Source organism: Acinonyx jubatus, chromosome C1 (assembly GCF_027475565.1).
Source record: "Acinonyx jubatus isolate Ajub_Pintada_27869175 chromosome C1, VMU_Ajub_asm_v1.0, whole genome shotgun sequence".
Lineage (NCBI taxonomy): Eukaryota > Metazoa > Chordata > Mammalia > Carnivora > Felidae > Acinonyx > Acinonyx jubatus.
The window spans coordinates 132,929,571-132,946,862 of record NC_069381.1 but is presented as its reverse complement, the minus strand read 5'-3'; the positions used below and the strand labels follow the sequence as shown (position 1 = coordinate 132,946,862).

Here is a 17,292-nt window from a genome sequence, read left to right as displayed (position 1 = left end):
TATTATAATTCAGAGACATTTTTGTGTTATTCTCTTTTCTCTTGTTCTCTTAACCCTTATCTCTGTTCAAGCCTTGACTTTCCTTAGCCAAGTCATGGTCAGGCCCACGAATGCCCCCTGAGCTTGCGGGTCAGTCTTGCACAGTACTGGAACCGTTCTTAACCTCCATCACGGAGCACATCTTTAGCCACAGATACACTGAATAATGTGACTTAGAGTTGGCTTTATCCATCCCAGACACTGGATTCACATGCACAGATGTTTAGATTCCTGCCTTCTGTCAGTTGACCCTCCACCCATGGGTCCCTCTAGTGCTAGTTGCCATAGGATCAGCCTCAGGCCCTCACTTTCCTGCTCTCTGGTCATCTCTTCTCATCCTTTGATTGCCAGTATTAGCTGACATGGCCAGGTTTCCTGTCCGTAGTCTCCCTCTTACCCTGCATGATTCCTCCTCAGGCTGTAGGCCCCTTCTGAGTTGTTACCCCTCTCTTAGTTCCTGCCAGTTTTCTCCCTTGAGTATTCCTAATCAGATTTGGCGTCTGACACCTGTGTAAGATTTTCCAGGGTTACTTCCTGACTTCTGAATGAGACTTCTCCCTTACTCTTCTTCCTTATCCATTGAATCAACCTATGTGTTGCCCAAGTTATGCCCCTTGGAAAATTATGCCCCTTTCCTTTGTGTCGCTGTGTCTTTGATGGCTGGTGCAATCTGTGGCTCTGCTCCTGTGGTGTGCACTGTGTCCTGGTCCCAGGCCTCTACCCATCCCTCTTCTCTTACCTTGTGGTCTTTTTTGCAGAGGCCTGAGACTACCCAGGACAATGGCAGCATGATTTTTCCCAAGGACAAATGACAGATTGCAAGAGAGTAAAAGGGAAATTTTAACGCATGTGGTTACTTCTTAAACAATTTATTCACTGATTTCTGTTACATTTCTTAAATCCTTTTTACAACTGAACTGTTTATCACTTGAAGCAAAAGTCACGTCCAGACATCTTTGTACTGTGTAGGCTGTAGACGCAGTGCATGTTGTGTCTAGTTTAACATGACTGTAACACATGAAATAAAAGAGTCCATCAATACAGACTAAATTAAAATTGGAGTTGCATAAATAGAATCTATGGTGAGCTGTCTTTGAGTTGCCTCATTTATTCTACTTATTGATGAATTTTCATAACTTACTCCTTGAATAAATTATCCAAGAATCAGCCTGTGATTTTCTTTATATATTACTTCATATTTGTATAAAGGTACTGCCATAATAAAATCTTATAATGATTACTGTTTTTGCTACTTGGTTGGGCTGGATGTTTTTTATAATGATTACTGTTTTTACTCTCCAATTGGACTGAATTTTTCATTTACAGTTTATATAAAAATGGAACAACAGCACAAGTCTGCTGTTAAAAGGGGCTCAATAATCCTTGCACTTTTTTCAACTCTAGGAAAATTCAGATCCTTCCCTTCTTTGTCACACATGGTATCAGTAACATGATTAGAATATACAACTGCTTTCTTCTAAGATATCAAATCTGGCATTCACTTCTGTAATTTCAGCCTCCTGACATTATGCCATTCTTATATTCTCTGACTTATATGTGCAGTCATGTGGCATGGCCAGTTACAAGATTCAGCAAGTGGGGAGATTCTGTGACAGTTATTGGAGCAAGAAAGCTGCAGGCAATTGAGTCATTAAATGTGCCATTTCCATGGTATACAATCGTGATGTCCAAGTGGGTTGTCCCACTTGTGATGTCCAATTACGATGTGGGTCGTAATTGAAGAAAGTTGTTGGCCCTGGAGATATCCGTGAAAGAATTAATGAAAGACCCCAGCTAGTGGAAGAACATGGTAATGGAAAGTCTAGTTAAAAATCAAGTCTAGACAGGCAGGGGTTGATTTTAGTTTGATTTGTTCAGACCAAGTGTTCTCTACCGTTCTTCCATACCAAACTCAGAGGTCCCAAATTATATCACCCTTATGACCAATTTAAAGGATTTCCAGTATTTTTTCTGGGTTGCATGGGTTTGTCTTAGGGGTAGCTACATAATAGATGTACAAAGAAAGGGTTGTGAAGAGAAGGAAAAGAGTTTAAGTTAGGTGAAGTTCCAGACCACCTACTCCTGATTTACTCAATAGTGTTTTTTATGTATTTTACGTATAGGAATTTTGTGTAAGAATTTCGTTGGGAAAAGTGATTGCTTTAGGAAAGTTTGAGAATTAATCCATCATCTGCTGCAGATACAAGGACCCTGTTAGTGCTGTCTCCCAGTTAGCTGTTGATGAGACAGGTACATTGAGTACGTGTTGAGTGCTAGGCCTGTAGCACTGTCCTAGGCATCCGGGCCATCTCTTGGGCTATTGAATAATTACTGCTCTGCAATCTTCTTTTTTCCCTGTGGGTCTGTACACAACTCAGTTATTTTTTACCCTCACATTTTTTGGGTGATCTTATTTATAATTTCAAAATAACTTTTGTATCAAAGATTTTAAAATCTGTGTCTACAGCCTAACTTTGCCATGTCATACCTGTGTGAGGTTTGGGGAGTCACCTGGCTGACCCTCAGTTTTCTTATTTGTACAACTGATGCCATTGCCTTCCCAACCCCAGAAGGATTAAGGGGGGGGGAGTTATGAGTTTATGAGTTTATAAATTACACAGGTATAAAATAATAGAATTGTTTTTATTACTGTGATTGGCATCTTCAAGACTGTATTTCTAACTTTTTATTGAAGGAAATGCTTGTTTCTATGGAACCTGATATCTTACACTTAAGACTTTCTGTTTTCTGTTTGTAAATTTTTTTAACATTTATTTATTATTGAGAGACAGAGAGAGACAGAGCATGAGTAGGGGAGGGGCCGAGAGACGGGGAGACACAGAATCCGAAGCAGGCTCCAGGCTCTGAGCTGTCAGCACAGAGCTCGACGTGGGGCTCGAACTCACAAACCACCAGATCATAACCTGAGCTGAAGTCAGACGCCCAACCGACGGAGCTACCCAGGCGCCCCACACTTAGGAGTTTCTAATTATCACTCAGCCTTTTCTTGTCTGCACATCAGACACAGCCCTTGTTTTATATTTTTATCCGTGGCACAATTGTTCCAGCAGTCACTGTATCTCAGAATCTCCCAAGCACCTCCTATTCCTTTCCCCTCCACTTAAGTCTTACTGTTATCACATTTTTTCAGGCCTTTGCTGCAACATGTCTGGATTATTATACTAGTTTCATAACTAGTCCCCTGTCTGATTCAGTCTTTACCTCTTCTGCTATGTCTTCTGTGGGGTCTTGTTTATTTTTTTGTTTTTTGTTCTTTTTTTTTTATCATTTTTGCTTTCTGTTTTTCTTCTCCCAAAAAGCATAGCCTCCTTGCTTATGAAAGAAACTTCAGTGTCCTCCTACTGCTGGTACATTGCAGTTAAGACTTGTCATCCTTGCTGTCAATGTCCTCTACAGTGTGTATGTAATCTGCATTTACAGCCTCTCCTTTCTGAACCTCCTGTTCAGCGAAACTCTTTGTTCTCCAAAAGGGTGTTGGCCCCTTTTGCTTCTGGGTCTTTCCACGGGTTCCTGTACAACGTGTTCACTTTGTTGAAGTGAACTACTGATCAGTTCTGTGAAGCCAGTTGAAAATGGCACCTCACGGATGTGTTTGTAATTTTCTGCTAAACAAAGGTGCTTATGACTCGTGTCTCCTGAACCCATTATGCCCCTGCTCTTTACCTCCATCTCGCAACTACTCCGTGGCTGTATAGTACTAAGTAATTGTGTAAAACAGTTACCTCATTCTTAAACTTAACTTGATCATTGTGTATCCGTTTCTTTGTGAACCATATTTTGAAACAGCCTCAGCTCCAGGATCAAAAAGTAGTTAGTGACAGTTATACAATTTCATCTTATAGGTTATGTCCTGCCATGTTACACCTACAAGAAGAAAAAGTGGCTTTCAACCAGCTTTACTCTTGAAAATATGGGATACCATTTTAATACTATATTTTTTCTTGGTAAGATGCAGGAATATGTAGTCAGAGAATTATTTCGGCCATTGGTATTTATATTCCTGTTGAAATATAGTTGAATGAAAATACCTTTTAATCAGAAACTAACATTTTATAGAAAAAGTAAATTTACTCGCTCCTGGAAAAATGTCTCTCCTGTTCTTGTCCTTGATTAATCTTCAGAAGGACATTTCTTTTTGTTTGTAGTTTGTACATCCCTATTTTAAGCAATTAGACTTTGATTTGTATTATTACAAATTATCCAATTGTTTGCTAGTTTAATGTTGTCAACCATTCACTCTTAATTGTTTTTTTTAAATGACAGAAAATAAAATGCAAAACCACACCCTATATTAGTGTAACTTTATGGTTAAGATTTTACATTCACAAAAGTCCAGAAATTCAAAGTTATAGTTCCCCAAAGAATCCTAATTCAGTCACATTGCATAAACTGATATTAAGGCTGAAATGTATCATCTTTACAGTAATGCAAAATACTCATATATGCATGAGGACACAGTTATGGTTGCTGAGGGAACCATAATTTTGGATTTTCTGAGTTTTTTTGCACATACAATTTCAACCATAATGTTAAGTTAATGCAGTTTTTTTTTCATTGACTCTGAAGTAATATATTTGTTGCTATGTTTGTTTGTTGCTATGTTTATCTTAAAAATAAATTTTCATTGACTCTGTTTTTTTCTTCTGTATATCTATAAACCTATACTTACAGAGATCCGATGTCCCTACAAAGAGAACCACCTAAGGAATATTTCTGTATAAAAATAGTTTTTCGCCTCATGTGTACTCATATTCTCTCTGCCTTTCTCTCGCACACACATACACACACAGCCTCACACACTTATGTTACATTCTGGCACATTATAGAAGCAGGTAGCATATCCACTACCTGCTGTTGAAAGTGTTGACGATACTGAATTATTTATTCTATCTTCTACACTCTCCAAAATCGTTTTGGGTACTTTGACACATTTTGGTCTCTTCCATATGGATACTTCATGGTGGCAGAGTTGCCAGATGCTCAGGTTTTGTGACAGTCTTAGTTTTTCAAGGACTGTTGGAATATTCTTGGGAGAATCTCGCCTTGTTACTGAATCCTATGGAGTGGCAAAATACTAACATTTCTTTGAAAGTGTTTTTTAAGACAAGGAGTTGTTATAAAAAAAGTTATTAGAATGTCCCATTCAACTTTGGGTACTTAGTAAAGGAGCGGTTTATTACGAACCTCATTTGTACTCAGTTGGCATCACTAATTATGAGCAGTAATAGCAGTGTATATGAGTTTGGAGATTAAAACAAAGTTACTTAAACTATCAAATATTAACTCTCGTATAAATTCAGCCCTTTGTTTATATCTCCATTGTCAAAATGCAAAAATGAGGAGCAGGATGTCAAATCTGTCTTATCTTATTATGCCTTACCTACTTTATATAAATATATATTTATGTATTTCAAATACATATTTCTTATAAATATGCTGAATATTTGCTTAATTAAGTAGAAGGCAGATATTTATAGTCCCAGGTACTTGCTTTTCCTCTGCATTATTAATGGAAACTCATAATCTTCCTCCTTTTTGCCCTTCCCACATAACTGAACTGGAAATTTTCTTCATCTTTTAACGCACATCTCAAGTGCTATCTCCTTTAAAGCCTGTCTGACTTTCTCAGGCCAGGTCTGAGGTTGCTTTCTTGCTTCTCGCATGGCATTCTGTGTATTTCCAGACATTCCCAGACCACTGCTATATGCAAATAGAAAAGGGAAGAAAGGAAAGGACTGACTCACAAGGGATGCATCCATACTGTGCCTTACGTGAAAATGTCTTACATGGTGGAAGGAGACTTTGGATGGCTTTTAATGACCTGTGGTATGTGACCCTCAGACACAGACAATGGAAAATTCAAATAACATTGAGACTCATATATCTGTTGGGAGGCTCTAGTGCATATTTATACCCAGGTTCAAGCACTTTCCTCTGTATTATATGGAGAGAAAAGGAGGAACATGGTCAAAGATGGGTTTTCTAATTTTTTGCCTCAATGAATGGGCTTTTGTTTTCCCATTAAATGGAAAACATTTTATTTTATTTTTAAGTGTATTTATTTATTTTGAGAGCAAGCACACATGAGAGTGGGGGAGGGGCAGAGAGAGAGGGGAAAGAGAGACTCCCCAGCAGGCTCAGTGCTGTCAACACAGCTCCATGTCACGAATTGCGAGATTGTGACCTGAGTGGAAATCAGGAGTCCCATGCTTGGGGTGCCTGGGTGGCTCCATAGGTTAACCATCCAGCTTCAGCTCAGGTCATGATCTCATGGTTCATGAGTTCAAGCCTCACGTCGGGCTTTGTGCTGACAGCTCAGAGTCTGGAGCCTGCTTTGGAATCTGTGTCCACGTCTCTGTCTGCCCTTCTCCTGCTATTTCTCTGTCTCTCTCTCTCTCTGTCTCTCAAAAATAAAGAAACATTAAAAAACAGAAAGGAGTCTGATGCTTAACTGACTAGACCACCCAGACACCCCAAATAGAGATCATTTTAATCCCAACATCTAACTTGAAGATGCTCCCACCATTGGATTTAGGAGGCAGGCTCACAAGCAGCACCTGTGACTGACGTCCTTTTTTATCACAGACTCTCTACTGGTCCCATCTTTGCCTCTGACTGGCTAATCCAGGGCAGGTAACCTCACTTCGTGCTCCTTAGTCACCTGGTAAGCAAGTGTGGCCTGGGGCATTTTATGAGCTATTGTGTTTAGTGAGTCCCATGGAGAATGTAGAGTCAATAGGTGAGACCAAGAAAAAGGTATCTTAGAAAGTTATTATGCCATGTAGGTTGTGTTGAATGACCTCAGGGCTTCCTTTTTAGATCATCTTAATGATATTGTTTATATTAGCATTTTGTACTTTTCATCTGTTTTTTCCTCCCGTACCTATGTCTATGTTACTTACTTTAAAAAAAAAGGGGGGGGGCAGTTTATTTAAGTTGTGATCAAGGAAAGCATGTTAAAAAATGTTATTTGTGAAACTTAGATAGCCATGTAGAAGGTTTTTATTTTTTTAAATGCTTATTTATTTATTTTGAGAGAGAGAGAGAGCAGAGAGGGGCAGAGAGAGAGGGAGAAAGAAAATCCTAAGCAGGCTCCACACTCAGTGTGGACCATGATGTAGGGCTCAATCCTACAATCAGGAAATCATAAACTGAGTGGAAACCAAGAGTTGGATGCTCAACTGACTGAGGCACCAGGTGTCCCAGCCATGTAGAAGATATTTAAATTTTCACTTTACTCTATTAAAATAGGAAGTTTTGGGGCACCTGGGTGGCTCAGTCAGTTGAGCGTCCGACTTCCGCTCAGGTCATGATATCACGGCTCAAGAGTTCAACCCCGTGTCCAGCTCTGTGCTGACAGCTCGGAGCCTGGAGCCTGCTTCGAATTCTGTGTCTCCCTCTCTCTCTCTCTCTCTGCCCCTCCCCCATTCATGCTTTGTCTCTCTCTCTCTCTCTCTCTCTGCCAAAAATAAATAAACATTAAAAAAATTAAAATAGGAAATTTTAATTTTTAAAAATATAGCTTTCAAATGTTTTCCTCTGTTGAGAATCACATTCTTAGAATTTTTACATTGTTGGTTTCATGAGAAACACAGGGATAACAAATCAATGTTTATAAAAATTCTCATCTTAAAAAAAATAAATGAATAAAAGAAAGGTATGAAAGACCCGGACACAGTGACTCCCACCTTCAGATTCTTTTTCTATTACAGATGGACTATATTATTTAATATTTCACTCTCCCAGATATTTTTTTTAATGTTTTATTTATTTTTGAGAAAGTGAGAGACAGCGTGAGCGGGGGAGGATCAGAGAGAGAGGGAGACACAGAATCCAAAGCGGGCTCCAGGCTCCGAGCTGTTGGCACAGAGCCCAACATGGGGCTCAAACTCACAAACTGTGAGATCGTGACCCGAGCTGAAGTCGGACACTCAACCGACTGAGCCACGCAGGCACCCCTCTCAGATACTTTTTGAGTGCCTACTGTGTACAGTATATTTTGCTGGCTTTGACTTTTGTAATTAGTTATCTAATGGTACCCTTATAATTAAAGTGATATGTAAAATAGCAAAACATTGGGGATACTAACTAAATTATTTGTGGGGAGGTATTTCTTCAAATGGCATATTAAGCACCAAATTCAGGGAAGATTTCAAAGAACTGTCTTGGACTTGCCAAAACAAACATAGGAGAAATAATCAAAACACACGGATAGTCTCTATGAGAAGCGTAACAACAAAATGTCACAAATCAAATGATAGAACAGCTCAATAGAATATAGGATTCTGGGAAGCACAGTTAAAACAAATACTCATAAGCACCAAAAAATTTAGGTCTTATGACTGATTATAGAAAAACCGAATATTTAGGAGACACTTTATTTTGTGCTTGTTAATTTTAGCCATCGATGTGACTCAGTAAAAATAGCAAGTTACCATATTTTTCCTTGTTAGCTTATTCGTTATTTGAGTACAAAATACCTTACTTTCCATGGTTGTCAGGAGTATTTTACTTGATGTTCTGGGAGGCAGATATTATTATTGTTTTTATGATTGCTTTAACTATTACTGTGTCGTAATATTCTAGCCTAAATGATGGTAATCTCTGAAAGCCACTCTGTGCTTGCCTGTCGTTGGTTCCTCAGATGTGTGCCTGAACTGAGCTTTATGTACCTATTTGAGTAGTAGTCCTTCTGGCTTGACTGGTCACTGTGTCCTTGTATGTGTGTAATCTTAGACAACATGTATAGGTTAGAGTAATGATAGGACCTAAATCCATTACCTTGGGTCTCTGTTCTTCCAACTTCATAATATTTGGAAATGAACTCCAGGGACTCATGAGTTGCATGAACTAAAGGGCAAAGAACATCCCAATATAAAATGATACGCTGCTGTTAAGGAATAGTCTACGATAGATTAATCATGAGGTGAATTATAAATATTTCACATACTAATTATATTAGTTTATGGATATAAAACACCATATGAAGTGTTCCCAGCGCACTCAGCAAGTTAGATGTGCTTTGCATATTAATTGACTTACTTCTTCTTCAAGGCCGATGATCATGAATCCCTGAAGAAGACAGAAATTTTTATTGTCATATCATACATTCCTGATCTTTGTACCAGGCTGACACCTGCCTTTCCCCAAGAGTTCCTTTCCTTTGGATTGTATCGTGGGTTCTTGATATATTAGGATGGTGAAGCAGAGAACAGTGCCTGACATATTATTAGGGACCCAAAGAATAGGAATGGGCTCAATCAAAAATGACATCAAATAATGTGTTGGGTGCTAGAATTGTGTTGGGTGCTCAAGTAAGAAGGTAAGTTCTTTCTTTTGGGGACATGAGATACTTTCCAACTTGTTTTTTTAATGGTAGGAGTAAATTTCATATTGAACACTTGACTGTATGGAGAGAATCAACCAGTTTGATTTTCTCAGTGTCATTGAAGTCCTAAATGACTGATTCATTTATTAATTAATGTATTTATTTAGTCACTTTTTTGAAAATGTTTTTTGAGCACCTGATAGGATAAGGAACAAGGAAAATATAGGGCATGTCCTGAGAAAACTTAAAACCCAGAGTGGTAAGTGTCATGTTAGGGAAACTATAGGGTACTAAAGAAAAGAACAGCCGATCTAATTTATCTTATCAAGCAATATATACTTTAATTGGAGAAAATAAGATAACGTATGAAATATTAGAGAAACCTGTAGAACAGATATGTAAAATTATGTAACAAACCAAGAGCCCACATTTTTAACAGACAACGTTGGTGACCAAGTGCTTTCATTTAATTAAATCTGCAATGCAATTTCTTTCATTATTATTTGTTATCTTTAGTTACCTACTGGGCACTCCACTTATATTCCACATTTTTAGAAACCATCCCTTCATTTCTTCTCTATTCCAGCCACTGAATTGTTTCTCCTCTTGTGTTAAGGAATGTCACCACTATCGATCTGCACAAGCTAGCAGCTTTAGAGTTACCCTTAGCCTGTCCCTCCAGTAACCAAATCACATATTTCTGTTATCTTCATTGCTTTTGATATCAGCTGCTTCTGTCTGTCCCAGTGTCTAACAAATACTTGTTATTTTAGTAGGCTGACTCCTTTGTGTGACGTAGGGTGGCCACCTTGATTGCATCTCTTCAGGAGATCCTTCACTGATGGTCATTAGCTTTCCACAGTGTGTCTAACAGTATAATCACTCAGGAAATATGTGATGAATAAAGAAATTAAATAAAGCTATTCAGGTTAGTACAGTTCTTCTTTATACCATTTGTGTTCTTGTATTGCTCAAAAACAGACAATAATGAGAAGTACTGAGAACCATTGAGTCACATTCTAATCCTAGAGGATTCAAAATCCGTGTGGAATAACTGAAAAACATAGAGGCTTTGGGTCCAGCTCAACTTGGATTTGAAACTCATCTTTGCCCCCTAGTAACCACTGTTGCCTTAGCTTTTAACAATACTTCTCATGCTTTAATTTCCTAATCAGTAAACTGGAAATAGTAAGACAAATCTCTTAGGATGGTGATTAAATTAGCCAGTATATGTAAAACCCTGCATAATATGTGTTTCCTTGTCTTCCTTTAGAATATGATCACATAGCTGTTGGAGAGCCATGTTTTAAACAAATTGATTTTATCTTTGGATATAGATAGAACAACCTCCCTTATTTGGAGAGTGGTAGTGATGGTGAAACTTTGATTCCTTATCCTCTCATTTTACTATGATTTTTCTCAGCCAATGAGCATTTATAACTCAGTTAAGGATAATAATAAGAAAAAAGACATTGTTAATATGATTATAAGGGTACAGTGGATCCTCATATTGTTAACAGATAGGGTGGACTTGGCAAACTTCTTATGCTACACTTGGGTGCCTCTAGGTCTGATGGAAGACCACTTTTCCTTTTATTTGACTACTCACTTTTTTTCCAAACCCTAAACTTTAAGCAACTGTCCCTCTTCTCTGACTGAACTCAAATAGCTAGCCCTGATCCTTCCAGACCCAAGATCTCAGAACCCATGCCTCCCTCAATACCCTCAATAAACTTGATCCTTCCTGGTCTTCCACTGCTCTTTGTTTTCACTTCCTCCTCTGAACTCACAGCCCTTAGTGCCTCTCCCTTCGTTCACAATCAGTCTTTCAGTGCTTGCTGACATTTCTTACACAGAACAGAGCTGTTACTTATCTTTTTTGTTGTTATTTAACGTTTCCTGTTTATGGCTTATTTTGCCAGTGTTAGTGTCAGCTCTTTTGGAACAGGAATACTACCTATATTGTACTTACTAGTTTGTCGAGACTTTAACACTGTTCTGATTTGTTGACTAATTGATAGATTGTCTAAAACAGCTATAAATGTTGGAGTGGCTCAGATTCCCTTGTGTCTTACAAGAATACTCTTAATAGATTCTTAATATTCCTAAAATATTTGTGTACACAGTAAAAATTCCAATTTATTTATAATATTTTCAATAGTAGACCCACCCACCCTTGCTGTTTCTTCCTTTCTTGTTATCAACATAATTACTGGGTATCTTTTATGAATTAGACATGATACCAAGAATTAAAAGACTGGAGAGGTAGCTTGAGTAATTTAAGGGACACTGAATTTAAGTGGCACCTTTAGCTAAAAAAACCCCTCATGTATGTATACAATCTGTCTCCTCCTTAGGTGACTGTAAGGCAGGTCAGAGTGCTGATAACTGTGGAGTGGCTAGGTATTAAGATACCACTTGGGGGTATTGGGGGTATTGTTCAGTGGCATGTCCCACCTACAGACTTTGATTCCCTGCCTTCTGGGCAAGTGTTCTTTGCACAGTGTTCCCTTGGCCGTCATGATAAGCACAGGAAAGGAACATTACATGGTGGGGGGAAAAAGCAAAACCGACTGATTCCTTCATGCTGTCCTATGGGATCGCTTTTGGGAAATGGGATACTCTATTTAACGGCCTGTAACTTACCCATCACAAGAACTTAAATGACTACATTTACTTTTCCTTTAGATAAGACTTCTATCTTGTATTTATTTCTAATTGTTTTAGCAAATGGAAACATCTTGCTATGCATGTTCTTGAAGGTTTTTGAAAATCCATAGCATTTAAACGTGCAGTAGAAACAGTCTAATTAAGATGAAGTAGCTGACAACTAAAGCATAGTGTGTTGAAATGAATTTTGCATATCAACGATTAATGAATATTAGAACTTGGTTATCATTCTACACAGGTTTTACAAATTAAAGAAATATATATTTAAGCCAAAGACTTTTGAAGGGTTTGGGAATAATTCTCATTTATGCATGTATGTGTTATTAAGCTCCTATTGTATTAAAACACTATCACTACACTTTGGAAGTGACAAAGTGAAGGAAATGAAAGCACTCCTCTCTTTCAATTCTTATACCCGCTTCATCAGCAAATCCTGATACAGGCCCCTTCTCACTTCTTTTCTATTCCCCCTACTGTTCTCCCCTCTTCGAAGTGATTCCTTGCAGTCTGTTTTCTGTACAGTAGTCAGTGTAAAGTTTCCTGATATTAAAAAGTAATAAGACATCTCATGAAATACAGAAACAGTTGTCATAGAAATACAAGAGATTATACAAGAAGATGTTTAAGCTTTAGAAATATGTGAGTATAAGAGTCATGTCCTGGTTGTAGGTATTCTGACACACTGTGTCATGAAATCTGTGAAAAATCATACATTTCAGAAATAATATTGAACATAACAAGCTTAAATGAAGCAAGTTAAAGTCAACTTAAAATTGCGTTCCTCAGTTGCAGTAGCTACATTTCGAGTGCTCCATAGCCATATGTAGCTAGTTGCTACTATATCGGATGCTACAGATATAAGCCATTGCCATCATCACAGAACACACTATATCACAGTCCTAGAGAGTCTTTATCAAGGAACAGGAATCAAGATAAACAACAAAAGAACAAAGTTTGGTAATGAGGCTAAGCAAGGTAAATCTAGACAAGGAATTTACGTACTGAGCAAGAGACACAACTGGACGAATGGAATTTACTCCTTTGTCAAAGGCTTCCTGAAGCCCTGCAAGGAATTACATAATTACTGGTATCTGTACCTGTGTTAAATGTGTAGCATATCCCATCATGTGATAAATGTGCTAAATGGTTTGGGGGGATAGAAGGGGCCATTGAAAAGATTCCATGGAGAAAGGTTGCGATAACCTGGTTCATGAAGTATTATTACTAGAATGCATGTGGTGGTGGTTGGAATCTTGAATGCCTGTCTTCTTTTCTCATTTTGCTGCCCTTCCATACCATTGGAGATATAAAAGTATCCATTTTGATAAATAGCCATCGCACTCCTATAGGGCTTAGGTGTATTTCAGCATCTCTTTTTATGTATTAAGAGAATACAGTAAAAGGCAAATAACTGGTTTATTCAGACTGAGTCAGAAAACATAAAATCTCTAACCTTGAATTTCATTAAGTTGAATTATTTTGGATTCCTTAAGCAAATATGACTCAGATTGTACATGTAATGTGCATTGGAAACATTCGAAACATGTATATGGATACAATCCCAAATACATAGAATGGTGTTGATGTGCTTGCAGCACGGAGCCATTTTGGTTAGAGGATTATAATAGCAGCTTACTTATACCTTTGGTGAGATGGTATAAGCTAATGATGTAGCCGTTAATTTGAATTTAGCAGACATTTTAAATATAGGTTTCTCTTACAGAGACAAAAGTTGCAATTTAAAGCTCTTTGGTGGTCTAAAAACAGCTTAATTCTGTAGTAGCATGGTAATAAGTCCTAATCCAGCTTATGCAGTGATTGTAGTATGTCATGTTTGCAAGAGATTGCACAACTGCTTTCTCTGGTTTTTATGTTAATTTAAAAATATTAAACATAAAACCTTATAACATCTTCATGCTGAGATAAACTGTTCAATTTGACTTGTGCTCAAGCAGCAGCTGTCAGGAATTATCTTGTTCCTAGTGCTTTTTGCTATCACCTCGTGCCCTTTCCTGTTGGAGACACAGTGTGGGATGATAAAGCTCACCTTGTTAGGATTTATTGCTTAAGTAATACCTGTGGCAAGATGAACATTGGAAGCCTAGGGGTTGACTGCTGATTGAGTGATGTCATTCATTGTATCATTATTAACTTTATTTTTTAATTGGTCGAAGGGGACAAAGTAAAAATTGCCTATGAATCTTACCTGCATTTTGTGAGCATATTCGTTACTTCTTTTTGGGTGTCACTAACTCAAATATTTGACGAATTGCTTGTTGTCCACTTTAACTACTATTTTACAAATGAAAAGCAAACAGAATCTCTGTTTTCCTGACAGAGATAATTTCCACAATTTAGAAGTAGGGCTATTTCAAGATTAGTTACACAAGGGAAATGATTTTCCTGTTAATGACTGAGCAAACTGAAGGAAGTGTTGGTGTGGGCAGACCCAAATGGTTAATATTCCGAAAATCACTGCCACTTCACTTCTGAATGTATTACATTCTTTCATTTCGGAGGCTTTATTTAGAACGCTCAACTTTAGATCTGGATTCCTTGATTATGGATTAGCTAGTAAGTAGGGTAAGGAGAGCAGAGATGTATGGTAGGAGCAGAGTGCAAGGCTCACCTTGGCTAAACATTTGCTGCAGATGGCCCATCCTGAGCATAAGTCTCATGTAGGAAATTAACAATTGGATTATGATTAGAAATACATATATGAGGAGAGGTTTTTTTTACTTATGAAATGTATTTTTCCCTTCTACTCACTGCCATTTAATGCATATTCCCTCAAATTTGTAATTATATAAATATATAACTAGATAAGACTTTGAAGACTAGGTCGATGAAATTACAATATACCATTCATTTAGATTAATCAATTGTTAACATTTTACACATTTTTAAATATCTGTCTATGCAAATATATACTTATAAATATTTATTGTTATTAGTAGCCTTTTGTTTGAACCATGTAAGAATTAGTTGTAGACATCATGACCCTTCACATGTAAATAATTCAGTATGTGTCTCCAAAGAATAAGGTTATTCTCCTACATGACCGTAATAAAATTAGTATACTTAAGAAATTTAAGATTGATTCAAATTTATAGTCTTATATGGAATCCATATTCAGAGTTTCCCTATTATCCTTATAATGTCCTTTATAACTATTTTTTCCTCATCTAGGATCCAATGAAGAATCACACATTGTATTTTGTTTCAGTGTCTCTTTATTTTCCTTTAATCTAGATTTTATTTTTCTTTAGGACATTGACATTTTTGGAGATTGAGCCCAGTTATTTTGCAGAATATTTGTCTGCAAATATTGTTTCCTCATGACCAAGTTCAGATCGGGCATTTGTGGCAGGAGAACTACATTGGTGATTTGTGTCTTTGTCAGTGTATCACACTGGGAAATACACATCATGTGTCCTGTTACTGTTTATATTAAGTTTGATCACCTGGGTAAATTGATGTCTACCAAATTTCTCCATTAAGGTACCATTTTTTTGTTTTTTTGCAGTTAGGGCTGCATGTAATGAATTTTCGGCCTTCTGTGTGAAAAACATTGAGCTTGCTCAGGTCTTATGATTAAGAATGAGTCATTGCTTGCAGTAGTATTGTATGGAGGTAGAGGAGGGGGTGTTACTCAATAATTAGACCCACAAGTCACCGTCCATTTTATTTTAAGGAAAATATTGATTGATTGAGATTAATATTTTATTGTTCTCTCTGCTAAGGATCAGATTTATAGATAAGCAAGTATCTTCATATTTCAGAATTTTCCATTTAAGTTTTAGAAAGGCTTATACTTGGTGGTGGTGGGGGGAATATTTTTGGACAAAATAAGGCATTTTTTTGATCACCATTTTTCTGTTGCTTTAGTTGAATACAAATAGACAGTTAAAAATATAAATACGTCTCCTTTGTAAGGTTTTTTTTTACTTCAAAGCATTAAACCATGATATTAATACAGCCATGTGGCTTTAGAGAGAGATCACGGCCTTTTGGTCTTTATGTGCCTTTTTTAGTCCATGAAGAAGACACCTGAATTCCTACTTATGATATATGCACTTATCATGTCATCATTCTTCCTGTGTGAAAATCATATAAACACCTGAAGTTAGCCATTTGACTTATCTGCAAGGGAAAATTTATAGTGGTTGTAATCATGGTAATAACAAGTATGATATTTTGTATTTATTAAGTACACAAAGAATCATTTGCAGTGTTTAAGTGGTCCACAGCCAGTTCATATCCGTGGCATAATGAAAGGTGCTTCAGGCTGTCGAAGACCAGGAGTCTCTGCTTTGCCACTTTGTACCAGCGTCAATCTACCAGTGCCACTTTCTACCAGTAAACGCAAAACTCTTAACCTTGTTGAACCTCATTATGTAGAATGGAACTAAAGCTGTAAGGGTCAAGTGATGCTACATTATGTTGTAAAGGTGGCATTCTATCAAAATTGTGCCATCTAAATGTCCTCAGCTGTTCAGGGACTGTAATTTGTTCCTCTTTTGTGTCCATATGTGGTAGGCACCTCGTTAGGGAAACGTTTCGAGGTTGTCCTAGAGCGATATTACTCCTTTCGGGTTTCTTTCTGTTAATTCTTTGTTTATGTCACAAGTGCAGGTAGCGTTTATCCTGATGGTTCGTCTTGGTTCATCTTCTCTCTTCTTCCTGGTTAGACTCTGGCCCACATTAGGCAGTTAGTAAACGTTTGTGGAATGAGTAAGTAAATGGACACTGTTTCATTTATAAACATAATAGGTTGTCCTAGAGCGATATTACTCCTTTCGGGTTTCTTTCTGTTAATTCTTTGTTTATGTCACAAGTGCAGGTAGCGTTTATCCTGATGGTTCGTCTTGGTTCATCTTCTCTCTTCTTCCTGGTTAGACTCTGGCCCACATTAGGCATTTAGTAAACGTTTGTGGAATGAGTAAGTAAATGGACACTGTTTCATTTATAAACATAATAGGTAAGCTTTCAGTTCCTTTTTTTCCCAAAGATAAGGAATCAGCTTTCTTCTTCTTCTCTTTTATATTTATTTTTTATATAAGGAGTTTTATAGATCATACGTTGCTGGATTATACATCTGGTGCCATTAGCAGTCCAGTAATGGAGAATAAAAAAAAATAAAATAACAATAAGAAAACCACGAATATTGCCAAACAGTTAAGAAAAAGGGAGAGGTGGCAGATAGGGACAGTGAGAAAACATGCCAAGAGAAA

At 37.3% G+C, this 17,292-nt stretch overlaps 1 protein-coding gene across 26 annotated transcripts in view; it reads left to right on the top strand.

The window, feature by feature from the left end:
• Positions 1-17,292, top strand: part of GTDC1 (glycosyltransferase like domain containing 1) — a 396,065-nt gene that overhangs the window by 173,291 nt on the left and 205,482 nt on the right. Inside the window, exon 1 of one of the 26 annotated variants that reach the window (XM_053215006.1) lies at positions 7,888-15,559. The exons of the other annotated variants lie outside the window; for them this stretch is intronic. The gene's annotated coding sequence lies outside the window, so the exon portion shown is untranslated. Of the gene's footprint in view, positions 1-7,887; positions 15,560-17,292 lie in introns of those variants that run through there. 26 annotated transcript variants of the gene reach the window in all.